General features: G+C 40.9%; 1 protein-coding gene across 5 annotated transcripts in view; it reads left to right on the top strand.

Moving 5' to 3' along the window:
* phkb (phosphorylase kinase, beta) overlaps window positions 1-24,491 on the top strand; it is a 238,112-nt gene that overhangs the window by 142,116 nt on the left and 71,505 nt on the right. The window lies entirely within an intron of this gene.

Raw genomic sequence — 24,491 nt, 5'->3', positions numbered from 1 at the left:
CAAGGAGAAAGATGGAGTCAATGACAGAGGAGCAGAGCTTGGATCGGAACCGAAAACAATGCCTTCGGTTTTCCCAATATTTCACTGAAGGAAATTTATACTGATCCAGAAGAATTTTGAAAATAGGGCAATAGTTTGCAAGTGCACTGGGGGTCAGAAGTAGATTGTTTTGAAGTAAGCAGTGATGACAGATTTAAAGAAGTGAATGACAATAACTGAAGACAGAAAACCATTAACAATCCACTACGGTGGGGCCAAGATTGAAAGTTGAATGGTCAGCAGTTTTGTGGGACGTAAAAAGCAAAGATGAAGATTTCATGCCTTGTATTGCAGCCAATAATGCCTCATTAAGTTTATTCATTAAAATAAAGAAGTTTATTGAGGATGAACATCTTATTGCAATGTACAGGTTGATGTACTGTAAGCAAACACAGTCCCTTAGTTACTAGTTATCATCTGTAGATATTTTCTGATCAACCTGTTCAGTGATGCTATTACTTGCTTCTGGAGCAGGTGGGACTTAAATCCAGGCCTTCTGGCTCAAATGTGGGACACTTTCCCTGCATCATAAGAGCCCTCTTTGTTAATTGAATTTAAATTTCTCCAGCTACTGTGTAGGGACTTGAGCCAATGCCCCCAGAGAATTAGCCTGATCACTGAATGACTACTCCTGTAAGAATACTAGTACATCACCAGCTACTCCCACTAAAGGGGCTTAAATCCCACCAACTGTTGTAGTGGAATTTGAGTTGATATTCCCAGAATGTTAGTCTGAAACCATTTGCTTTGTTTTCTATGTACAATCCAGTCTGTCGTATGTTCCCAGATGCATATTCTCCTATAATCTCTATGGGTGTCTTTGATAATTTTAAATAACTATTTTAAAGATTTTTAAAATTTTGCAGGTATTCACTTGAAATCACTTCGTCTTCATTTGAAAGCTATCTATTCAGTCCTTCTAATACAGTTTGTGAGGAAAACTGGAATTTCTTGATACTGTGATGTTCAGCACATGTAGCTTTAAAGATAAGTCGTAGGGTAAGGATTAACTATGTAGCTTAGTTTCCAGTGTACGTTCATTTGTCACAAACAAGGCAGAAGTGAGTTCATACTATTGTTTGTCACGGTGAACTATCTCGGCATTGACTGGAAATTTGATTGCTTCCTCAAAGAAGATGATCAACTTCTGTACTTTTGAATGGATAACTCACCCTGATTTTGCTCTCCTGCTTTCCCAGTAGCCAGTTGAAATTAACCACCCACACATCTACCAACTGATATACGGACCATTTGTTTTTATAAGATCCCTTTAGCAATCTATCAATTTATCTTTGTCTCATTATAGTTTACTGATGATAGTTAATCCACCTAATGCAGCAATTCAGCAAAGAGCCAAGTCTGCAACAACTAAGGTTTTCTGACCTTATGAAAGCACATATAATCAGTCTACTGTTTTGCAAGATTGAGAAGCTCTGCTGCTGGAACAAATCTTACTGATCTTAGTGATGTTACGCTAAAGCAAGAGAAGAAGGTCGACATTGGAGAGAGACTCTTACTATCCACAGAACAAATGAGCGAAAGTAAGAACTTTGTTAATTTTGAGAACAACTACTGCCAGGGTCTTCCCATCTTTCTTAAATGCTATGAGAAAGATTACCTGAAATCTGCATATTTTAGTATTCTGTGATGGAGGTCACAGCTGCTACTACATTTGAAATATAAATTATTTGAGCAGTAGACACAGGTGTTGTGTGAAATAAAACGGCCTAAACAATTCTTTGTGACACTAAAATCAAAATTTTCAAATCTAGTAGTTGATTATGCTGGGTATAGATCTATTGTAATTCCTCCCACAAAGAGACTTAATACATCTACGTGCAAGTCAGGTAGCTATCTATGAAATGTAATTCAGTAAGACAGTTTTTTTCTTCTCTCCCCCACAGTAAATATAACTTCTTAGAAACAGGTCTAGGCAATAAGCAGTCAAATGTTGAGTATTTGAATATTTGCAGGCAGAGAACATTTATCAGCATTGAATGTTTCCATGTTTCCACATTTTTCAAATTCAAATGCCCTGGACTGTTCTTAGTTTACCTGCAAATTAGCAACAAAAGTAATATGGCTGGATAGTGAGATTGTGCGGCTCATACCTAATATGCAAAGGCATTTTGCAATCAAGAAAGAAATGGAGTTGGGTCTCTTGAAGAGATATAAGATGGATACAACACCAGGGCCAGATGGTATCTAAGATAACAAAGTGTGAAGCTGGATGGACACAGCAGGCCAAGCAACATCTCAGGAGCACAAAAGCTGACGTTTTGGGCCTAGACCCTTCATCTGATGAAGTGTCTAGGCCCGAAACATCAGCTTTTATGCTCCTGAGATGCTGCTCGGCCTGCTGTGTTCATCCAGCTTCACACTGTTATCTTGGATTCTCCAGCATCTGCAGCTCCCATTATCCCAGATGGTATCTACCCCAGATTTTTGACAGAAGCAAGAGAGGAGATTGCTGGGGCCTTTACCAAGATCTTTGTATCCTCAATAGCCACTGGAGAGGTCCCGGAGGACTGGCGAGTATCTAATGTTGTTCTTCTGTTTAAGAAGGGAAATAGGGATAATGCAGGAAACTATAGACCAGTGAGTCTCACATCAATGGTTCAGAACCTATTGGGGAGAATTCTTACGGATAGGATTTATGCACAGTTGGAAGACCATGTCCTAATTATGGACAGTTAGCAAGGCTTTGTGCAGGGCAGGTTATGTCTTGCTAACTTGTTTTAACTTTTCGAGGAGATGACAAAGGTGACCAATGAGGGTAGAGCAGTGACTGTTGTCTGTATGGATTGTACTAAGGATTTTGACAAGGTCCCTCATAGTAGGCTCACCTGGAAGGTTAAGATGCATGGAATTCACAGTGACTTAACCTCATGGATTCAGAATTGGTTTGCCCACTGAAGGAAGAGCGTGGTAGTGGAAGGTGTTTTTCTGGCTGGGGGTCTGTGACTAGTTGTGTTCTGCAGGGATTCATACTGTGACCTCTGCTGTTTGTGACATAAATAATGACTTGGAAGAAAATGTAGTTAGGTGGTTTAATAAGTTTGCAGATGACACAAAGATTGGTAGAGCTGTGGATAGTGTAGAAGGCTATCAAAGGATACAGTGGGATACAGATCAGTTACAGATGTGTGCATGGAAGTGGCAGACAGAGTTGATTAGATTAGATTAGATTAGATTCTCTACAGTGTGAATCTGGGTAAGTGTGAGATGCTGCAGTTTGGGAGATCAAATGTTTAGGAAAAGTACAGTTATGTGGCAGGACCTTGAACAGCATTGATATATCGTGGGATCTTGGGGTTCAAGTTCATAGTACCCTGAAAGTGGCCACACATGTATATAGCGTGGTAAAGTATTGGTTGGGAAGTTAAGTACAAGAGTCAGAAAATCATGTTGCAGCTTTACAAGACTATGGTTAGGCCACACTTAGAGTGTTGCTTTCAATTTTGGTCTCCATTTGACAGGAAGGATGTGGAAGCTTTTGAGTGGGTGCTGAAAAGCTTCATCAGGATACGACCTGGATTAGAGGATATGAGCTGTGAGGAGAGGCTTGAGAGGACCATGAAAAACACGGGTTGTTTGTTCTGCAGTGGCAGAGGCCAAGAGGAGACATGATAGAAGTCTATAAAATTGAGAGATGCGTAGCCAGGGTGGAGAGTCAGACTCTTTGTTCCCATAGTTGAAATGTCTATTACTAGGGGGCATATATTTAAGGTGAGGGGTTAAGTTCAAAGGAGACCAGAGAGGCAAGTTATTTGCATAAGGAGTGGAAGGTGTCTAGAATACACTGCCAGAAGTGTGGTGGAGGTAGATACGTAAGGAGTTTTTGGATAAATACATGGATATGCAAAGAATGGGGATATGTGGACCAAGGACAGGCAGAAGAGATTAGTTTAATTTGAGATGAAGGATCCGTTCCAATGCTGCACTGTTCTATGTTCAATGTTTTATGACTGGGGTGGAAAGAATGTACTGGAAATCAAAACTGATTACTCCACAAGTTGCATCGTTGCTATTAAGATGCTGAATCTTATGTTTGTTTTTGGCTAAGTCTGCTTTGTCAAGTTTTTCGCAGGGATTTCCACCGCAAGGCTTAGCACGTTTTCTTGCCGTATCTGTGCACTCAGACCTGCACTGGCACTCTAAACCTACCCAGCTCACATAATCATGTCAGAGAAGGGAGCGAGATGGTACCGCGATTCTATGATAGAGACCCAGAAGCCCTGGTCAGATGGTGCTGCAAGGTGGGGCTTTCCAGTTTACAAGGGTCCTGCGGTGGTTACCATGCCACCAGGACCTGGCAGCCCCATCCGAGGGCAGCACCCAGATCAGTGCCATCTCCACAGTCTGGAGAATTAGCCAGCATTGCTTGAAAAAGAGACTTCTTCACTGAGTCAGGGTAATTGCCTCACTCTTCTCTCTGCTATCAGCTCCCACCAATATTCATGCTTTGCCTTTTTACTGTTACCTTCCCTCATTTGCTCTCTCACCTCCCCTTCCCCACCAACCTCAACCCTCTGACATCACAAACTCCAAATCATGTCTCTGCTGCCGCCTCACCATCTTTCACCTACCTATACCAGCATCAGCAGCTGTATGACCTACACTCCTCTCACTTAATCCTTACTTACCTCTCCATACAGGAGAGAACACCCCTTACAGGCTGGAGAGAGCCAGTACAGGTGGAGGCTGGTACTGTTCATTAAGCTCCTGACCTCATATTAGAGGAGAATCCTGGCCCTGGGAGGAGGGACCGCTCCTCTGGGAATGCCAATACTTCCATGTCCTCTCAACCAACTAAGTTACACACTTCATTACACTCAACTCTCATTTCAATGCCACTGTCAGTTTGCTTCATTGCATGACACATCCTACCGCTATCTGCGATGCCTTCTCCCTTGTATATGCCAGCATTGCTTATCACCTCAGCAGCAAAGTGGCCAGATTTCCCAGAAGCTGCCTCCTGGACCTGTAAGGATGCAAATCCCAAGGTCTCAGGGAATCATTAACAAGGGTGTCACCAGCAGCCTCCCATCAGCTCAGACACTGACACCTCAGTATGAACATTAGGTTTGGAAAGTGTGCAAGCACAATCTGGTGGACCCCTAAATGTGACAGCTCCACAAGGGTTGAAGAACAAATACTCCAGGCCACAGGCACTCAAAAGACTGTCAGAGACCAGGCACCTGCTAAATCCCAAGCCTAAGAGAACCTAAAGGTTGGCAATATATACATACACAGGGAGGAGCAGAAACAGCAGCTAGGCATGTAAGAACAATAGCCCTCATTGCCCAGGAACTGCAGCAATATCGTGAGTAATGCAAAGCTAAACCTGTACCAATGGGGTGTTGACACCTGCATAAGGTAACCAAGTGCAGCACTCTCGGAGTCTGCTGGAGAGGCGCAGACATCTGTATTCTCTTATCCCAGCCAATGGTACTCGGGTGGCAGAAGGTGTCCAGCTATAGGAGAAGTCAAAATTACCCACTTAAGAATTCTCCACTTGGCATTCCAGAGCTGATTGGGGGCTCCACCACGATTCTGTGTTGTCGTGTATCTTGAAGGCTGACTTGGAGGACAAATCAGTGCTACATGTGACCCCATTTTACTGCCCTGTGTTTGTAAAATCTTCCTGACTGTTTTGTTTTGACACCATTACCTTGATTACTTGTGATTATTTCTCAACCTTAATTAGTTTGTACAGTTTTTGATGACTTATTTTGCATGAACCCCTTCCAGTCCAAGAGGAGGATACAGAAAAGTTGCAGATACTGTTAGCCCCTTCATATTGTCATTTTGACTTTCCACAGCCTGAAGAATACCAAACCTCCTTCCAGAGCAGTGGCTGCCCTTGCCCCACCTGTCCTCCTACTACCCTCTACCATCCCGATTTCTGCAGATGGAGCTGACAGACTGATTGTGACTAACTGACCCAGACTGACTGGGGCTCACCTCCTTGAGCAAGGCGAGAAGTGCCCACACCCCTGACTGGTGGCTATACAGTTTTCCAACCGTGGAAACCCAACACAACTCCCCCCAAACTGGCCACAGGACTGACAGAGATCCATTCCCCAGGTGCAGAGGCACAGACCCTCTCATTGAGATCATCCCAATCAAACACCTAGTTGCCCTTCCCCTAGATTGGTATAGGAGGCTGCACTTGGCTTACTGTGCAGCACTGTTGGATGTCTCCAAGTATTTTGGTGAGAAATGCCTCCCTATGACTTTGACACATCATTCCTTACTTGCTGCACGTGCAGTGTGTTTACTTCTGGCATGTGTTGTAGGTATGAAATTGACATAGCATTCGTGCTGTTAAACAAGTTATCCACCCCCTGACTGAGGACGGGTGACCAGCAAGGCAAGCTACTTGATTGTGTGACTACGCTAATAGGCACAACAAGACAAGGCAGTGCATGGATACTGCGCGCATGCAGCTGGGGAGTAAGTGAGCAAGTACCAAGAAAGCAAGTGAGCTACCCTACAATGCAGTCTAATTGTTGCATTATTTACAAAAAAAAAGAAAAATGGTAAGAAGAGAAAGAGAACTATTCTAAGGTTATTTTATGATCTACATTACAGCTAAATTCTGAAGGAATGAAACTCCCAATTAGTATAATTAGACTTATACTGCCACTGAGTAAATTTCCCAACAATTAAGGCTTATCACATGATTATAAATTCACTTCCATCAGAATATACCAACCCTAATTTTTCTTGCATGTTTAGTAGGTAATTACTGAGGCGGTACCACTACTTTACTCTCTTACATGGAACTCAATAGCTTGCCTATTAGTGAGATAGTGATGTAGTGCAGTTTGTACAGGAGCAGTGCAAATCAGACACCTTTTGTGTTTAATTGTGTTCCCTCAGGCTCTATAAGAGCTTTCTGATTTGTGCCACTGTCACGGTAGGCACAGAAGCCCCACTGTTACTCTTCAGGGAAGTAAACACGTGGCTAAAACAGTGGTGTGCGAAAGAGGGTTTCCTTTTCATGGGGCACTGACATCAGTTCTGGGACAGGAGGGCTCTGTACCACTGGGATGGATTGTCCCATTGGAAACACCCACCTGAACAAAGCTGGGTCCGATATTCTGGCGAAAAGGGTAAGGAGGATGGGTAATAGGACTTTAGACTAGTAAGTGGGGAGAAGGAAGAAGTGAGCTAGAGAGAGAATAGAAATTAAAGTAAGGCAAAGCAGCAGGTTAGCAGGTGATGAGGAAGCTTCAACTCCATTGAAAGTTAGGAAAAAAGTGAAAGGGAAGGAGAACTCAAGCTGTTAGTAATGGAGGTTTTAAAAAAAGGTGCAAAAACTGGCATAAGGGCACTTTATCTGAACACTCGGAGCATTTGAAACAAGGTGGATGAGTTGACAGTGCAAATCAAGGCAAATGGGTATGATTTAGTGGCCATTACAGAGACGTGGTTACAGGATGGTCATTGCTGGGAGTTGAATATCCAGGGGTACCAAACTGTTTGGAAGGACAGACAGGAAGGTAAGGGAGGTGGTGTTGCTCTGATTTTTAAGGATGATATCAGGGTGGTAGTGATATAGGTTCTACTGAACAAAAGGTTGAATCCATTTGGGTGGAAATTAGGAATAGCAGGGAGAAGAAGTCACTGATAGGTGTGGCCCACAGGCCACCAAATAATAACATCGTGGTGGGGCAGGCAATAAACATAGAAATAGCTAATGCTTGTAAAAATGATACAGCAATTGCCATGGGGGATTTTAATCTTCATATTGATTGATCAAACCAGGTCGGCTATGGCAGCCTTGAGGAGGGGTTCACAGAATGCATCTGTGATAATTTCCTTGAACAATATGTAATGTAACCTATGAGGGAGCAAACTATCCTAGGTCGAGTCCTACGCAATGAGACAGGAATAATTAATGATCTCACAGTTAGGGATCCTCTCGGAAGGAACGATCCCAGTATGGTTGAGTTTAAAATACAGATGGAGTGTGAGAAGGTTAAATCCAGTACCAATGTCCTGTGCTTAAACAAAGGAGACTATGAAGGAATGAGGAAGGAGTTAGCTAAGGTAGAATGGGAGCAAAAACTTTATAGTGGGTCAATTGAGGAACAGTGGAGGACTTTCACAACAATTTTTCACAGTGCTCAGCAGAATTATATTCCAGTGATAAAGAAGAACTGTAGGAAAAGAGAGATCCGGCCATGGATGTCTAAGGAAATAAAGGAAAACATCAGATGGAAAAAAAAACAAAAAAGCAAAGAGTAGTGGGAAACTAGTAGACTGGGAAAACTTCAAAGGCCATCAGAAAGGCACAAAAAAAGTTATAAAGAAAAGTGAGATAAATCATGAGAGTAAACTAGCTCAGAATATAAAAACAGGCAGCAAAGGTTTCTATAAATATGTAAATCGTAAAAGAGTCACGAAGGTAAATATTGGTCCTTTAGAGGATGAGAAGGCCAATTTAATAACTGGGAATGAGGAAATAGCCGAGACATTAAACAGTTATTCCATATCAGTCTTCACAGTGGAAGATAGAAATAACATGCCGAAAACTAATGGCATGAAGATTATAGCAGGTGAAACTATCATTACCACTAAAGAGGTAGTGCTGGGCAAGCTAAAGGGGCTAAAAGTAGACAAAGTCTCCTGGCCCTGATGAAATGCACCCCAGGGTACTGAAAGAATTGATGGGGGAAATAGCAAATGTACTAGTAATTATTTACCAAAATTCACTGGACTCTGGGATGGTTCCCGTAGATTGGAAAACAGCCAATGTGATGCCACGGTTTAGAAAAGGATGTAGTCAAAATGCAGGTAACTATAGGCCAGTTAGCTTAACTTCAGTAGTGGGGAAAATGCTTGAATCTATCATTAAGGAAGAAACAGTAAGACATCGGGACATAAGTTGTCCCATTGGAAACACCCAGCATGGGTTCATGAAGGGTAGGTCATGTTTAACTAATTTGGTGGAATTCTTTGAGGATATTACTTGCATGGTGGACAATGAGAAACCTGTGGATGTGGTGTATCTGGATTTCCAGAAGGCATTCGACAAGGTGCCACACCAAAGGCTACTACACAAGATAAAGTTGCATGGTATTACAGGTAATGTATTGGCATGGATAGAGGATTGGTTGACCAGCAGAAAACAAAGAGTAGGGATAATTGGGTGTTTTTCTGGTTGGCGGTCAGTGGCTAGTGGTGTGCATCAGGGATCAGTGTTGGGACAGCAATTGTTTACAATTTACATAGATGATTTGGAGTTGGGGACTAAGTGTGGTGTGTCAAAATTTGCAGATGACACTAACGTGAGTGATAGAGCAAAGTGTGCAGAGGACACTGAAAGTCTGCAGAGGGATATAGATAGTCTAAGTGAGTGGGCAAAGGTCTGGCAGATGGAGTACAATGTTGTTAAGTGTGAGATCATCCATTTTGCTAGGAATAACAGCAAAATGAACTATGTTTTAAATGGTAAAAAAATTGCAACACGCTGCAGTGCAGAGGGACTTGGATGTCTTTTTGCATGAATCTCTGAAAGTGAGATTGCAGGTGCAGCAGTTATTAAAAAGGCAAATGGAATTTTATCTGTCATTGCTTGAGGGATGGAGTTTACAAACAGAGAGGCTATGCTGCAGCTGTATAGGGTCCTGGTGAGGCCACACCTGGAGTACTGTGTGCAGTTCTGGTCTCCTTACTTGAGAAGGGATACACAAGCACTGGAGGGAGTGTAGAGGAGATTCACTTGGTTGATTCCAGAGTTGAGAGGATTGGATTATGAGGAGAGTCTGAGTAGACCGGGATTCTACTCATTGGAATTCAGAAGAATGAAGCGAGATCTTACAGAAGCACAGAAGATTATGGAGGGAATAAATAAGGTGGAGGCAGGGAGGTTGTTTCCGCTGGCAGGTGAAACTAGGACTAGAGGGCATTGCCTCAAAATAAAGGGAAGCAGATATAGGATCGAGGTCGGGAGGAACTTCTTCACCCAAAGGAATGTGAATCTGTGGAATTCCCTGCCCAATGACGTGGTTGAATCTACCTAACTGAATGTTTTTAAGGCAAGGCTAAATAAATTTTTGAACGCTATAGGAATTAAGGGTTATTGTGAGTGGGCGGGTAAGTGGAGCTGAGTCTCAAAAAGATTATCCATGATCTTACTAAATGGTGGGGCAGACTTGAGGGGCCAGATGGCCTACTCCTGCTCCTAGTTCTTATATTCTTACGATCATCCGGACTATTGAGAATACCTGTAGACAGCAGCTCCACATAGACTTTCAAATGATCCACAGGAATGAATTCCTAGACAATCTAGGAGAAGACTTGAAACACAGAGACTACAGTAAATAGGCAGATTAAAAACGTTGTCATACATTTTGTGTATATTTGTAAATTCATTCTTAAAATGGTTATGTGATGAAAATTCTAGGTATAATTAACAGAAAATAAAATAAAATTTATGGGAAAGTCAAAAGAAAGCAGGCAGATTGGGATAATATAAACATAGGGTTAAGTCACAGCTATGAACGCTATTGATTGATTTGATTTTATTGTCACGTGTACTGAAATGTTTTGTGTTTTCAAAGTGAAAAGCTTTGTTTACGAGCGGTACACGTACATCACAGCAAGCAAGGGATGTACAGATCAAGAGGACATAGAGAGTTACAGGTTACATTATTTGAGGCAAGAGTTGATTCAACAATCTGATAATGGCCGGAAAGAAGCTGTTCCTGAACCTACTAGCGCATGTGTTCAGGCTTCTGTATCTTCTGCCTGACAGAAGAGGTTGTAGGTTTGTAATCCGTCATTCCCAGGGTGTGATGGGTCTTTGTTGATGTTGGCCAACTTTTTGTAGCAGTGAGCCATGTAAATAGAGTCTGTGGATGGAAGGTTGGCTTCCGTGATGGTCTGGGCTATGCACACCACCTTCTGTACTTTCTTACAGTCCTGGGCAGAGCAGTTGCCATACCAGGCCATTATGCACCCAGGCAGTATGCTTTCAATGGTGCATCTGTAGAAGCTGGTGAGGGACCTAATAGACATGCCAAATTTCCTGAGCCGCCTGAGGAAGAATAGGTGTTGTTCTGCCTTCTCGATGGCTGCATTTACGTGGGCAATCCTGGACAATTCCTAATGTAGATTAGGAATTGTTGACTGACAAGTAAATACTCTGGACAAGAAACAGCTGCAGTACATTGTTTTTGTTTAATTTTTAGCTGACCTTGGCCTTGGGATGAGAGGGAGAAGCTTGGATTTTGGCTCCCTCCGTTTTTCTGCACTATCTTTAATATTAGGGTCGTTAGATGACATCCTCAGATGCTTTCCTCTCCTCCAGTGTCACAGATTTGTTGCAGTTATGGGTGAGCTATCGTTCCACTGCAGATGCTCAAGCATGTAATGCTGAAATATGAGTGCTGCAACACCAAGTCTGCTGGTGAAACCTGTTATTTCAAATAATATAACAAGATTAGTTTTTGAATTAAGGTTTACCTCAGAGTTTTCAATAATCATGTACCATGAGTATTCTGTTTCATTGAGAATTAGTTAATTACCTAAAGGGTTTTGTGTCATTTGTTGTGTTTCAAAGCCTCTGAATTGGAATGTGTACAAATGTAAGTTAGTAAAATTTTGGCTGCGCAAGCAGAGCAACAGGTCAGTTTATAATTTTTAAATCTGTTTTGTGAAATCAGCACATTTATTATTAAAGCATATTTTGCATGACTGTTGTCACTGCATTTCGTGTTTTGGTGTTGATGAGGCATATGTACTACTGTGTAGAAGATGGTAATGAAGAATTACTGTGTCCTGAAAAAGGATGACTAACAGATTGGTGTTAAATATGCTGGTGGGCAATGCCAGTCGCTTTGCAAGAGCATTTTGCTGAATAGATTTCAGAATAAATTATTTGTGGTTGTGCTAACTGAACATGCCAAAAGACAATTAGTTAACTGATGTTTTAAATGTTGATTACATCAAAAGTAATTCATAATCCCAAGAAGCCACCTGAAATCTGAAGTTTAAAGTAATAGTTTATATATAAATTTAAGAGCTTGATTTCCGTCCATACACATTTGTAAGAAGTGTTTTCTTGGGTTTTTAAAAGTCAACATTGAAGACTAGGCATGATTTGTTTTCTTCAGTTAGTACCACTGTGGTGAGAGCTTTAAATAGGTGCACATGTGAACAAGAAATACCATCACAATTTCATCAACGTCCAAGTTTTTTTTCAATTTCCTGCAGGAAAGCATCTGACCTCTATAATAAGATAATAAAATGTGAGGCTGGATGAACACAGCAGGCCAAGCAGCATCTCAGGAGCACAAAAGCTGACGTTTCGGGCCTAGACCCTTCATCAGAGAGGGGGATGGGGGGAGGGAACTGGAATAAATAGGGAGAGAGGGGGAGGCGGACCGAAGATGGAGAGTAAAGAAGATAGGTGGAGAGAGTGTAGGTGGGGAGGTAGGGAGGGGATAGGTCAGTCCAGGGAAGACGGACAGGTCAAGGAGGTGGGATGAGGTTAGTAGGTAGCGGGGGGTGCGGCTTGGGGTGGGAGGAAGGGATGGGTGAGAGGAAGAACCGGTTAGGGAGGCAGAGACAGGTTGGACTGGTTTTGGGATGCAGTGGGTGGGGGGGAAGAGCTGGGCTGGTTGTGTGGTGCAGTGGGGGGAGGGGACGAACTGGGCTGGTTGAGGGATGCAGTAGGGGAAGGGGAGATTTTGAAACTGAAACTTTTGTGCTCCTGAGATGCTGCTTGGCCTGCTGTGTTCATCCAGCCTCACATTTTATTATCTTGGAATCTCCAGCATCTGCAGTTCCCATTATCTCTGACCTCTATAATACCCTTCTTTGCAATTGTGCAATATAATTGGTATTCAATTGATAACTCAGCATGTAAGATCCACTTTGTGCACCTACATTATTCTGTGGTGCCCTTTGACCCACTGGTTTGGCCCATATGGCATCTCTTTATCTTATAAACTTGGAAACTCATGCACTGATCTATATGAAGGCAAACCTGCTCCTCTCGTTTCGCTAAATCTAGACCATGCCGAGCATAGATTCTTCAGCTATTTTTGGTCAGTTCTAAGATTTCTGGTTCTATTGTATGTTCCCAAAATGAGTAAATGGATAATGTACGACTACAGTCGAGGTGCCATTATATTTTGAAAGATTGGCCAACTGTGCTAATCCATGAAACATCTCTACTGTGGAAATATATGCTTTTCTTTAAATATGTAGTTGATTAGCTAACACTACATTTTGTGATGAATGCAGTATTCCTTGTATTTAATACCTTCTGGTATACCGGACCTCTTTTTTGGCTACTGTTTTGATTTTAAACTTTGGTCGCAAAATATTTTGCCAATTCAAATAATGCATGTGTTGCAGAATGCAACGTGTAGTTAAATAGCGAATGATTTTGCAAAACTAAGACATAATCACATTTTACTTATCAAGAGCTTCAAATGATGTCACAAAACAATGGACATAAATCTTGAGGGTCCAAATTTCCTGAAATGCTATAAATAGCAAATTGCACAAAATACCGCTAGTTATTACATTAATCTTAGCAAAATTTTCTGCATGTTTAACATGATTATGCTGGAATGTATGAATGTCTTCCCCACTACAAATTGCACTTTCTAATTGTCAACCCCATTACTCTCCCTGGCAGCTGATGCCAGGACAGATTGTTCCCTGCCCCAGTGAACTTTTAAACACACATTTTCACCATCCCAAATAATGCCCATTTTGACTTCTATAATATGCATGCCACTATCCCTCTCCCTGCTTACCTGCTATGGAAGTTCTCATCTGTGCCTTTGTTACGTCTAGATTTGACTATTTTAACATGTTCTTGGCTGACCTCCCATGTTCTACTCTGTGTAACTTTTCTTCTTCTCAGCTTGTCTTTACAGGTTAGCTGATGATTCATATGTATTGATTATTTGTTCTGTATCCTCAAGTGGGAGTGCTATCCAATTCAAACAACGTACTGTTGGTTGCAGTGAGTGCTTTGTAAACCATCACCTGTTTATGTATGGGCAGCTTTCACTGCTAACACGATCTTTCCTGTGAAGACTATGATGACATAACAGAATGTTTCTATATTCGTAACTGGGTTGGTGCACAAGGCAAGCTTCTCCCTCTGCTGGCTGGTCATCAGTGGCATCATGATGATGGAAAATATGATGTATGGTGTGTGTGAATCATTAAGGTCCATTGCATAACATGAGCAATAAAGACTTTGAATGTTCTCAACTTATTGTGGCACTTGCAGAATTTGGGCAAAAGGGCCAATCCAAGATAAATTCTAGGGCACTTGGAACTTTTTGAAAGTTTGATGTGAAAACCAATAGCAACACTGGGACTTGACTTGTGAGGGAGAACTGACTTTGGTTGCACTGGTGGGCATCACTTTGTGTTTCAGTAAAACCTAGAGTTACAACACGTGGATAGCAAACCAAACCGAAACAGCCTCTCTATCACTGATTTAATTGAAAATGAAATATCTAATGACCATCAAATTGTCCAGTTGTTGTTAACCACACTTTACAAACATCAGATCTTGGACACCAATGTTATAACTTAAAGAAAAAAAAACACTCTATTGTTAATGATACAAATTTAGCTGGTGAAGGATAAATAACAAGGTATTATAGTTAATATTCACAATCTATCACGTTCTTCTTTGATAGTAACACCCCCCCCCCCCCCCCCCACCCATGTATACACAGACTCACAGACCAAGACAGTCGAGGGATAAATCAGGAAAGAAAATAAAAAGATTCTAATATGCAGTTCAATTAAACAGTTACAGTGATAGACCTGGACTTCATGACATCCTTGGACAATGAATTGTTTACATAGACTGAAGATCTTGCTTGCATTTGAAGTCACCAGTTAGTACAAACAATTTCAGCAGCCTCTTATGAATATTTACTTATTTCTTACAGTCTGAGATTCTTTTGTCAGAGCACTCAATTACTTGATAATTCGAGAGAAAACTAGAGACAGCAAAACAGAGCGACCAGCCTAAGAGCTTCCCAAATTGCTCATCATCTTCTGCAAAAAAAACCCAGTCAGAATGTTTTTTTCTTTTTCCAATCAACACATCTATGGTTGGCTGGTTAGCACCAGGCGTCCCTTGATTGACAATTTCAACGTCCAGCAAGACACCAGCCTTGAGCATAGCAATACTCAGTGCCATATAATTAAGTTCCATTACTTCCAGGCCGGTTACGAACAGATAATATCTACTTTTGTTTTTTTTCTCTCTTTTAAAACACGAGTTATTCAAAGTTCACCATTTAACCTCAACTCACATCACAGTTCCAAAATAAAAACAATGAGAAAAGTAAGAGAAAAATAGCGATGGTCTCAACGCCTGGTGAGCAATTTCTCAAACTTGCAATGAAAATGAGACTCATCATTTTGCCAACTCCTCAGTGCTGAATTTTTGTCTCCCAACTTCTCAATACTTCTACTACCTCAATATTCAACAATAAACTTGGTATCAAACCAAATTATTATACAATTTGTATTCAAAGCATTCTAGGTGCTGTAATGCTTTATCCCTCCCTCACGTCATGCTTTTTACTCAGCCCTAGACAGATCTAGACTGCCACCCTCCACCCCTCCTGGAAATGAGATCCAGTTCTGTCACCAGCAACCGCAAATCTAAACCGCTTCAAAGAAAAGAAGACCCTCAGTGATCCAGCTTCTGGTGTCACATCCCACATTCTTAGTTTTATCTGTCAAACAGGTTTGAAATCCCATTCAATCCACTGCGGCACACAGTAGATAAAGGGTAATACTGTATAGGAATGTAATATTACATCTTTAATCCCATAGGGATTCACACCTTGTACACTCTATGAAAGTTTGATCTTCTGTGAAACTGCTGCTTGTGCCTTGTCTGTTATGCCTGCTAACCTACATTCATGACCAACATGGTGATTTTTAAAATATCATCCAAATTTTTACATCCTTTCACGGTCTTTCCCCTCCTTATCTCTGTAATCACTTCCAGCTGCACAACCCTCCAAAATTTCTGGACTGCTCTAATGTTGGCATCTTGGGCATCCCCAGTTTAAATTGCTGCACATATGGTGGAGGTGCTATTGGCTACACTGGTCATGAGCTTTTCAAATCTCTCCATGAACCTTTCTGCCTGTCTTCATTGCTTTTCTCATTCACAGTTCTTAAAACTTGCCACGTTAAACAACTTTTTAATCATCTCTCTTAACTGTCATACTTGGCGTGTAATGCTCCTCATGAGTGTATTGCGATGGTTCACTGTTTCATAGTTGCTATATTAATGCGGTTTGTTGTTGGAATATAGGAGGAAGGATTGTGGAAAGATTAAAGGCACAATTATCACTGAAGTTTCAGCTATAAAGCATATTTTTAGGGAGAAATTTAAAATTATAACTATCAATATAAATTTGAAATATTGTCTAATCATTACTTTTACTGTTATCCTATCATTATGATAAGAATAAGATCCATTAGGCATTTAATGATATGTCCAAAATTAGGTGTCGCTATTTTAGGATAAACGAGGATTTTCATTCTCTCGGAGGGTTGTGCAACCTTAAACTTTGCCTCAAGAGTAAGAGCACTTGAATATATTTAAGGTGGAAGGGAAAGGTTCTTGCCCAACAAGGGATCAAAGGTTATCGGGGATAGTTAGGAATGTAGAATTTGGAACATTCAGGTAGGATCTTATTGAAGAGCAGACCAGCTTCTGCTAATTCACATGTTTGCGTAATAAATATGTGAATATTGAGATTTTGAAGCTGCTACCACTTTATACATCTTGTGCAGTTGTCAGCCTAGCTCCTTTAATCTTTTCACTTGCACATACCGATATTTAGATTTGAACAAACTGCACTGTAGACAGCATTTTAAGTTTATTTTTGTGTGCACTGCTGCTTTTTTATTCAAACAGCATAATGTTGCAACCTCCCAATATGCAGTGACTGGAACAAATGCAGTTGAGGAAAAATTCATTGGCAGCCAAACAAAAAGTAGCTGTATGGTACCCAAAATTCAGTGCCTTTCTAAGTTTGTTTTCTGAGCTTACCCAAGGAACATCTGATGTTGGCATGGTAATAGCACAGCCAAAAATAAAGCCTTAAATGCTAGCTATAGCTATAGCAATTATGCATGTGATTTGGTCTCATGCTACAACAAACAGAATATAAAAATCAGGCAAATGTTCAAACATGCTTTTGATCTGCAGTATATATCTGATACTACTGTTGTGATGTTGTCTCATCAGGTCCCAAAACATTGTGAGAAGATTGGGCCAGAATCTTATGGTTCTCTGTTGGCAAGTTTGCAGACAGAGCTCAAGATTACCATGGTGACCCTGTCACTATCCCCAAACTGTTCACGATTTTAGTTAGGAAGCTGCTCCAATTGAAGTCCCTTTAGCAGCCAATTATTGATCAGTTAAGAGCTGCTACCGGCCTAACCACAATTTTGAGTCGGGCGTATGGAGTTAATTTAATGTAACTTCCTTTGAAGATGTCTTAGCATCTAAGCCATTTGTGAACAAATAAATTTCAGACATGGCAGATGGTAAGATTTGACAATAACAATCCACATCAACAATAAATTTGGATTTAAGGGTCTAATGTTTTTTTTCGTTATTCATTCATGGGATGAGTGTGTCGTTGGCTAGTCCAGCATTTATTGCCCATCCCTAATTGCCCAGAGGGCAGTTATAAGTCAAACACATATAGGGCAGACCAGGTAAGGATGGCAGTTTCCTTCTCTTGAGCACATTAGTGAACAAGATGGGTTTTTCTGACAACCAGCAATGGATTAGACCAAAGATCATAGAATCCCTACAGTGTGGAAACAGGCTCTTTGGCCCAACAAGTCCACACAGACACTCAGCATCCCAACGGACCAGCCCCCTAATCTGCACATCCCTGAACACTATGGGCAATTTAGCATGGCCAATCTACCTAGCCTGCGTATCTTTGTGTTATGGGAGGAAATCAGAGCACCCAGAGAAAACACACTCAGACACAGGGAGAACGTGCAAACTCCATGCAGACAGTTGCCCGAGGGTGGAATTGATCCCGGGTCCCTGGTGCTGTGAGGCAGCAGTGCTTCATGGTTATCATGAGACTCTTAATTCTAGATATTTACTGAATTCAAATTTTACCAGCTGCCATGGTGGAACTCAAACCCAGGTCCCTGAGTCTCTGGATTAACACTTCAGAGATAATACCACTATTGCCTCATTTCAAAGAATGCCCATGACTAATTTTCTCCCTTGGAAAAGAGTTTAATCCAGGTGTCCTGATTTACAGCATCTACAATTCTTTTGGTTTTATTACACATGACAAATTTCCTTCCCTAAAGAACAGTAGTAAACCCGATGGGCTTTTCCAACAGTCAGCAATGGTTTCATGGACGTGGCGATAGGATGAAGAAATCTGGTGCTGCTGCTGGTGAAGTTTCTGTCACTATTGTTACTTCTCTTCCTCTTTCACAGAGATGAATTAGGTTTATTATCACATGTCCTCACATGAGTAGAGTGAAAAGTTTACAAGTCGCCACTTGTGGCGCCATCTTAGGTACAAACGTAACTAAGAATCTTGGTATGAAGCAGAAAAATAAAGGAAACAGAGTTTAAAAAGTTAAAACATTACAGTTCCTTCTTATAAAAAAGTAGAAGAACAGAGAAACACAGTTAACAATTCAACACCACAGTCAGTAAGCACCTGGCTGTGCTGAGCTTGTCCTCCTTACAGGGGCTTGACCTCTCCTGTTCCAGTCTACCCCATGCCAGCTGCCATCACCTCAGGGAAGGATTGACACACATAATCTTTTGTTAGACTGTGGTAATAGGCTAGAAGTAGTGAAGACAAGATGAATGAACTGACTTCCAAGAAATGGCAAACATTTGTCAAGCACTGAATGCACTCTCTGAGAAAGAGAGCTGTGATTAGTAGCCTCTCATCCGGCCATGGCCACAACCTCAGAGTTCTGTTAGTGAAAAGCTTCTAAGAACGTATGAAATAGGAGCAAGAGGAGGCCATTTGTCACTTCAAACTTGCTTTGCTATGCAGTAAAATTATGGCTGACCTGCTACCTCTCTTCCACCTTCCCATATCATATCTATATTCCGTAATTCCCAAAAAAAATCAACCTGTGATTGAATATACTCACCAAATGAGTTTCAATCGTTCTCTGTAGAAGCAAATTTTAATTAAATGAATTCTGCACATTATAGTTTTAAAAGGCCAAACCTTTTGAAACTACTGAGCCTGTGTTTTAGATACCTCAGCCAGGAGAACAATTTCTCAGCATCTCTGCTGGTAAGCCTGCTAAAAATCTTCTGTTTGAGTGACCACCTCACATTCTAAATCTGGGGAATAGCCCCTCATTGCAGAAACTTGTGTAATGAGCTTCTGCAGCACTCTGTCTCGGGCAAGTGTGACCTTCTTTACATAAGGAAATCAAAACTGCATACATAACTCTAATGGAGGGATGTGGGGTGGCCTCATCAGCAGAATGTATAACTGTAGTCAAACATCTTTACTCTTGTGCTCTAATCCCTTTGTAACATGCTAACATAACATTTGCCTTCTTCATTATATCCCTGCAAGTTGAAGATGACAGTTTAGTTGTTGTATCTGAAAATATAGAGTATAATTATTTGAATTGGCTATTGTTTTATCTATCTTATCAATACAATTTCTGATACGGTCTAAACATAGCAATTTAACCAAAGTGTTAAAGGATTATTTCCTTCAAAAGAAAACTTGATGTAAATACCTGTTACAGCTTAGGCTATGAAAAGTGATGGATTCTGATGGAGCTGATAAAATCAACTGATAGAAGCACATTTTCTCATTGATTATTGCCCTGCTTTATTATTGAGTCGCTTGGAGATAACACAGTGTTGCAATTTTATTTGCCTAGTCACCCAGATTGGTCATTAATTTTATACAGTAGGTTTGGAGATCTCCATCAGCATTTACTCCATCAGAGATAGCTGTAAGATTTTGGGGCCCTTCAGTAAACTTCTTCATAGCTGCACGTGTATAGCTTTTTGCATTTATTTGCCATTTCAATAGGGTAATAAATTCTTTGAATGCTACTCAAACTCTTGAGGGGTATTGATAAGGTTAATGACAGGAATCTTTTCCTTAGAGTGGGAGATTTCAAGACTAGAGGACATATTTTTAAGGTTTGAGGAGAAAGATTTTATAAAAGACATGGATAACAACTTTTTTACGCAGAATGGTTTGTGTACAGAATGAACTTCCAGAGGATCTGGTGGATGCAGGTACAGTTACAACAAAAATCATTTGGATAAATACGTGAGTAAGAAATGCTTGGAGAAATATGGGTCCAAGCACAGGCAGATGGAAATATTTTTGTTTAGCATTATGTTTGGCTTTGACTGGTTGGACCAAAAGGTCTATTTCCATGCTGTGTGCCTATGACTGTACTCAAAAACTTGCTTGAGGAAGTCCATTGCATTAATAACTACTTCCTAAACTTCTACCCAAGTTTTGCCTTTCTTTTCATAGCTTTTAAACAAAATGCAAATACAGTCAGTTCTACCATAATGCGTGTTCCGGTGGCAGAAATTGCCTATAATTGCCAATTGGCAAACAGACGAACGCTATTTCTAAAACGGGAACTTGTGTTGGCTACAATGTGATTCCATCAGTGCATGAAAGAGTATGCATCAACATCGCATGATCATTTCATGGGCTTTGTCCTGAGCATGCACAGTGTTAGCGCTGAAAAAGTGTCTGCGCTGGCATCTCATGATTGTTTTGCAAGTTTTGTCTTGAATATGCGCAACCTTAACACCGAAAGAGTCTCTGCGTCAGTGTCATGTGACCCATAGACCAGGGTGCAGTGGCAGCTTTTAAAGCTTATTATTTAAGGGCCATATTTAAGAGGGTGATTACAACCATTGAGAGGGATGAGGACAGTGTTCTTCAATTTTGGAAGAGCTTTAACATCAAGAATGCAGTTGATATTATCCTGGAGGCCTCAGTTGATGTCGGTAAGGACTGCTTGCATGCAGTTTGGCAGAAGCTTTTTCAAGATTTTAAAGTCTTTGATCCAAGAGAGGAGCTCCCAAGAATCAAAGAAAATTTTGTTGATCTTGCAAAGCAAGTGGATTTGAAGAAGTGGAGAGTGAGGATTTAGAAGAGCTGCTTGAGTCCTACTGTGAAGACCTCTCTACAGCTGATTTAAACCAACTTGTCGCTGAGGGGGAAGTGGAAGCTGGAGATGAAGAAGTCCGGGATGCAGTACCACGAGAGATTTTCACTTCCGTTTTGTCTTCTATCCTGAGGGAAATTGAGAAGCATTTGCAGCTCTTAGAGGACAATGATTACAGTGCAGAACAGAGCAGGGTAGCAGTTCATGGAATAAGATCTTATTTGGCAGCCTATGAACAGCTCGTTCATGAAAGTTGAAAAAGTGCATAGCCTGCAAAACTGGATGTCTTTTTTAAGCCAACCCCCGAGAAACTGTCAGAAGACAGTGAACCACAGCCATGTACTTCTGGATTAATCATTTTTCGCCCTAACCCTGCAACCACAACTGCATCTGAAAGTGATGATGATAATGATGATGATGACATTGACCCTCAAACCCCTGCGTTAACAACAGAGCAACCTCAAGACTTCCTCCCCCATCAAGACATCTTGACATTTTTAAGGTAAAGTATTAAATTAACTTTTATTTCATTATTAGATATGAATTAAAGCATTTATTCAAACTGTGCTATCCTTTGAGTTAGGCTTTTCAGTGACTTTTGAGTGATTTTTTTTGATGGCCTGTCTCTTACACCGCTTTTCCCAGAAGCCCCGTTATTTCTATAGCATGATTTTCTGTAACACGATGTTGCATGGGAGCACAACAATCACACTGTAGCAGAACTGATGTTACTGTGTCATTAATAGTTAGGACTTGGAAAATTTCTTTTTCTAGCAACTAACTGGTTTGGGTTGGATGTTGGAGCTACAAATAAAAATACTGTAGAATGTTGATGGATTGTGTTTGTGGATCAAGGACAAATTTGCGTCGCATTTCCTTAGGTGCTTAAATAGGTGTGTTAAACTGTGGGGGATCCTACCATCAGAGTCCACTAACACCTGTTGAATGTTTCCCTAAACACTGGAAAAGGCATGGTAAGGACAAGCCTTCCTGCAGGTTTAGGTTTTCCACAACCTGGCAGGTGTGGACAGTTCTGCAAACATTACTGTATCCTTGTGGAACTGTAGCCAATAAAAATACTGGCTGGTGCAGGCTTGGTTTTCTCATATACTGACATGGCTAGCCATTAGAATTTCATGAGCTAGCCATCGTATTTCCTTGTGGTGTCTCAGTGCACAACTACCTGGTGGATCCCTCCTTTTTTGCAGGTCTGTGTCCTTATCAACACCTCATTTTAATATAGTAACATGCAGAAACTGCTTCTGCTGCAGCTTCAGTCTGAGTAGCCTGAGTTAGCATTGTTAACAGTATATCAAATTATACAGCACCCAGCCAGGAAGTGCTTTTTATTATCTGTTTGAGGTCCTGTAGACTCCCAGAAACAGGTTTCACATAACCAGACCAGAGCGCCTCCACCTCAGCCTCCATTAGCTGAACTAGCCTGGCCATAAACCATGCGATCACATAATCTGGAGAAAATGTCTGGCACCACCACCTGTGGCAGTCTGGACTCTTTGACCGTGGTGGGTTTCTTAGAGACCAGAGGAATGCTATTAACTTTGATCCCACTAGGTCATCACTGAGGGACTGGTCAAACTTGTCTGTAGACAAAGTGGGAGCAACTCCTATGATCACTGATCCCACTCCAGCTCTAGATGCATCCAGTAAGGGGAAATGGACACGTACTGTCCTTGAACCCTTTTACCACAACATTAGCACTTACTGCATTAATTGGTAGGAAGACCATGCCTTTTCCCAGCAGGACAGTTTGGGAGGCCCCAGTATTTCGCAGTATCACTACATGCTTGCTCACTTCACCCTAGGGAAATGTGGCCACTGTTTGTATGGATTCAAAATCACAGTAACTCTCAGTCAAACTTGTGTTCTTTTCTCAAAAGCCTACTCTGTGGTAATGACAGCTAATGTTAGCCTGGTCACTTTAACTGCTTTTGCTTTTCTTGTCATAGATTCATTTGTCTCTTCCTACTCAAAAGTGGAAAAAAAACCTTTTTATGCCTACTCAAACTTCAGAATTAAATGAGCATTTTGACTTCACCCTTGAGACTGTGACACATTTAAGGTTCCTGCTTCTCAACTCAACTTTTCTTGGTTAATATTCCTCTTCCACTGTTTTTGAAATTGTTCTTTCCTCCCTTTCCCATCGCTGTCTCTTTTCCCCTGTTGTCTCTATGTTTTCCTTTCTTATACTCGCAGTTCTAATTTCCGCTATTCCAAATTTAATTTTACTGCTATGCTATCAGTTTCATTGTCCTCAGTTTCCACCTCTCAAACTTTGTTTGTCCCTTTTAAAATTTCTGGTTTTCTAGATTTTGAGTGAATAATCTAATCCTAATTGCTTCACTAAATCTTTTAGCTGTTCAAGGGACAGAGATTTTAAGTGCTCAAGAGTAATTTCCCCTAATTCTACTAAGGTTGCACTGGTGTCAAATGGCAGAAGATCTTGTGAGAATTGAAAATTTCATTTTGGTGGAGGCTCGGAAAATGAATGTGTGTATGTGAGTGTGCTGGTTGATTAATATATTTGAGTATTTTCCACCTTTGCGATGAAAGGAGAAGGAATCCCATTTCCTTCATTCTGCAGGAGAAGTGTCATGACGACAGATCAGAACTCTGAAGTACTGTGGTCATTTTTTAACTTTTAATTTCAAAATGTGTTTTTTGAACAAGGTTGCTACACCCATTAAAAAAAAACAGCTTATGTAAATTCACTGCTGTCTGGAAAAATCCTAGTTGGGCCACACAGAATGTCCCAACTGTAAAGTGCCAGGGAACCTTCAAACAGAAAGATATGTAACAGGAAGAGACAACAAAGGTCTATCTTCCTCTTTTCAGCAGAAAGCCAAATTTTACAGACATTGTTTTCTGTTTACTCTTACAGTAATATACAATAAAGGTATAAATCTGATTGCAACCCTGTCTATGTGTGTTAATTATTCATAGTTTGTGGAGATCTCTGGTGTATAATTACTTCCTTTGTGTTAACTAATTAATAGACTAACTCTTGTGTTAATTTTAAAAAGCCAGGTTACATTGACTCCTTCCAACACATAAATTCATTTGTTCTGTGAAAAGGGCATCCGCAAGGAAGGAATCCTTTTTAAATTAATTTAGGTGTGACCAGTTGAGGAGATGTATGAACAAGTAAAGGGAACCAGCTCATCCCTCCTCACCTAGAGGGTTAATGACTTGGAGTCTCCATATGTAATCATGATAACATGAGTAGAAAT

Source organism: Stegostoma tigrinum, chromosome 16, assembly GCF_030684315.1.
Source record: "Stegostoma tigrinum isolate sSteTig4 chromosome 16, sSteTig4.hap1, whole genome shotgun sequence".
NCBI lineage: Eukaryota > Metazoa > Chordata > Chondrichthyes > Orectolobiformes > Stegostomatidae > Stegostoma > Stegostoma tigrinum.
Note: the sequence above shows the minus strand (reverse complement) of the source record. Positions and strands in the feature narration are given on the sequence as shown.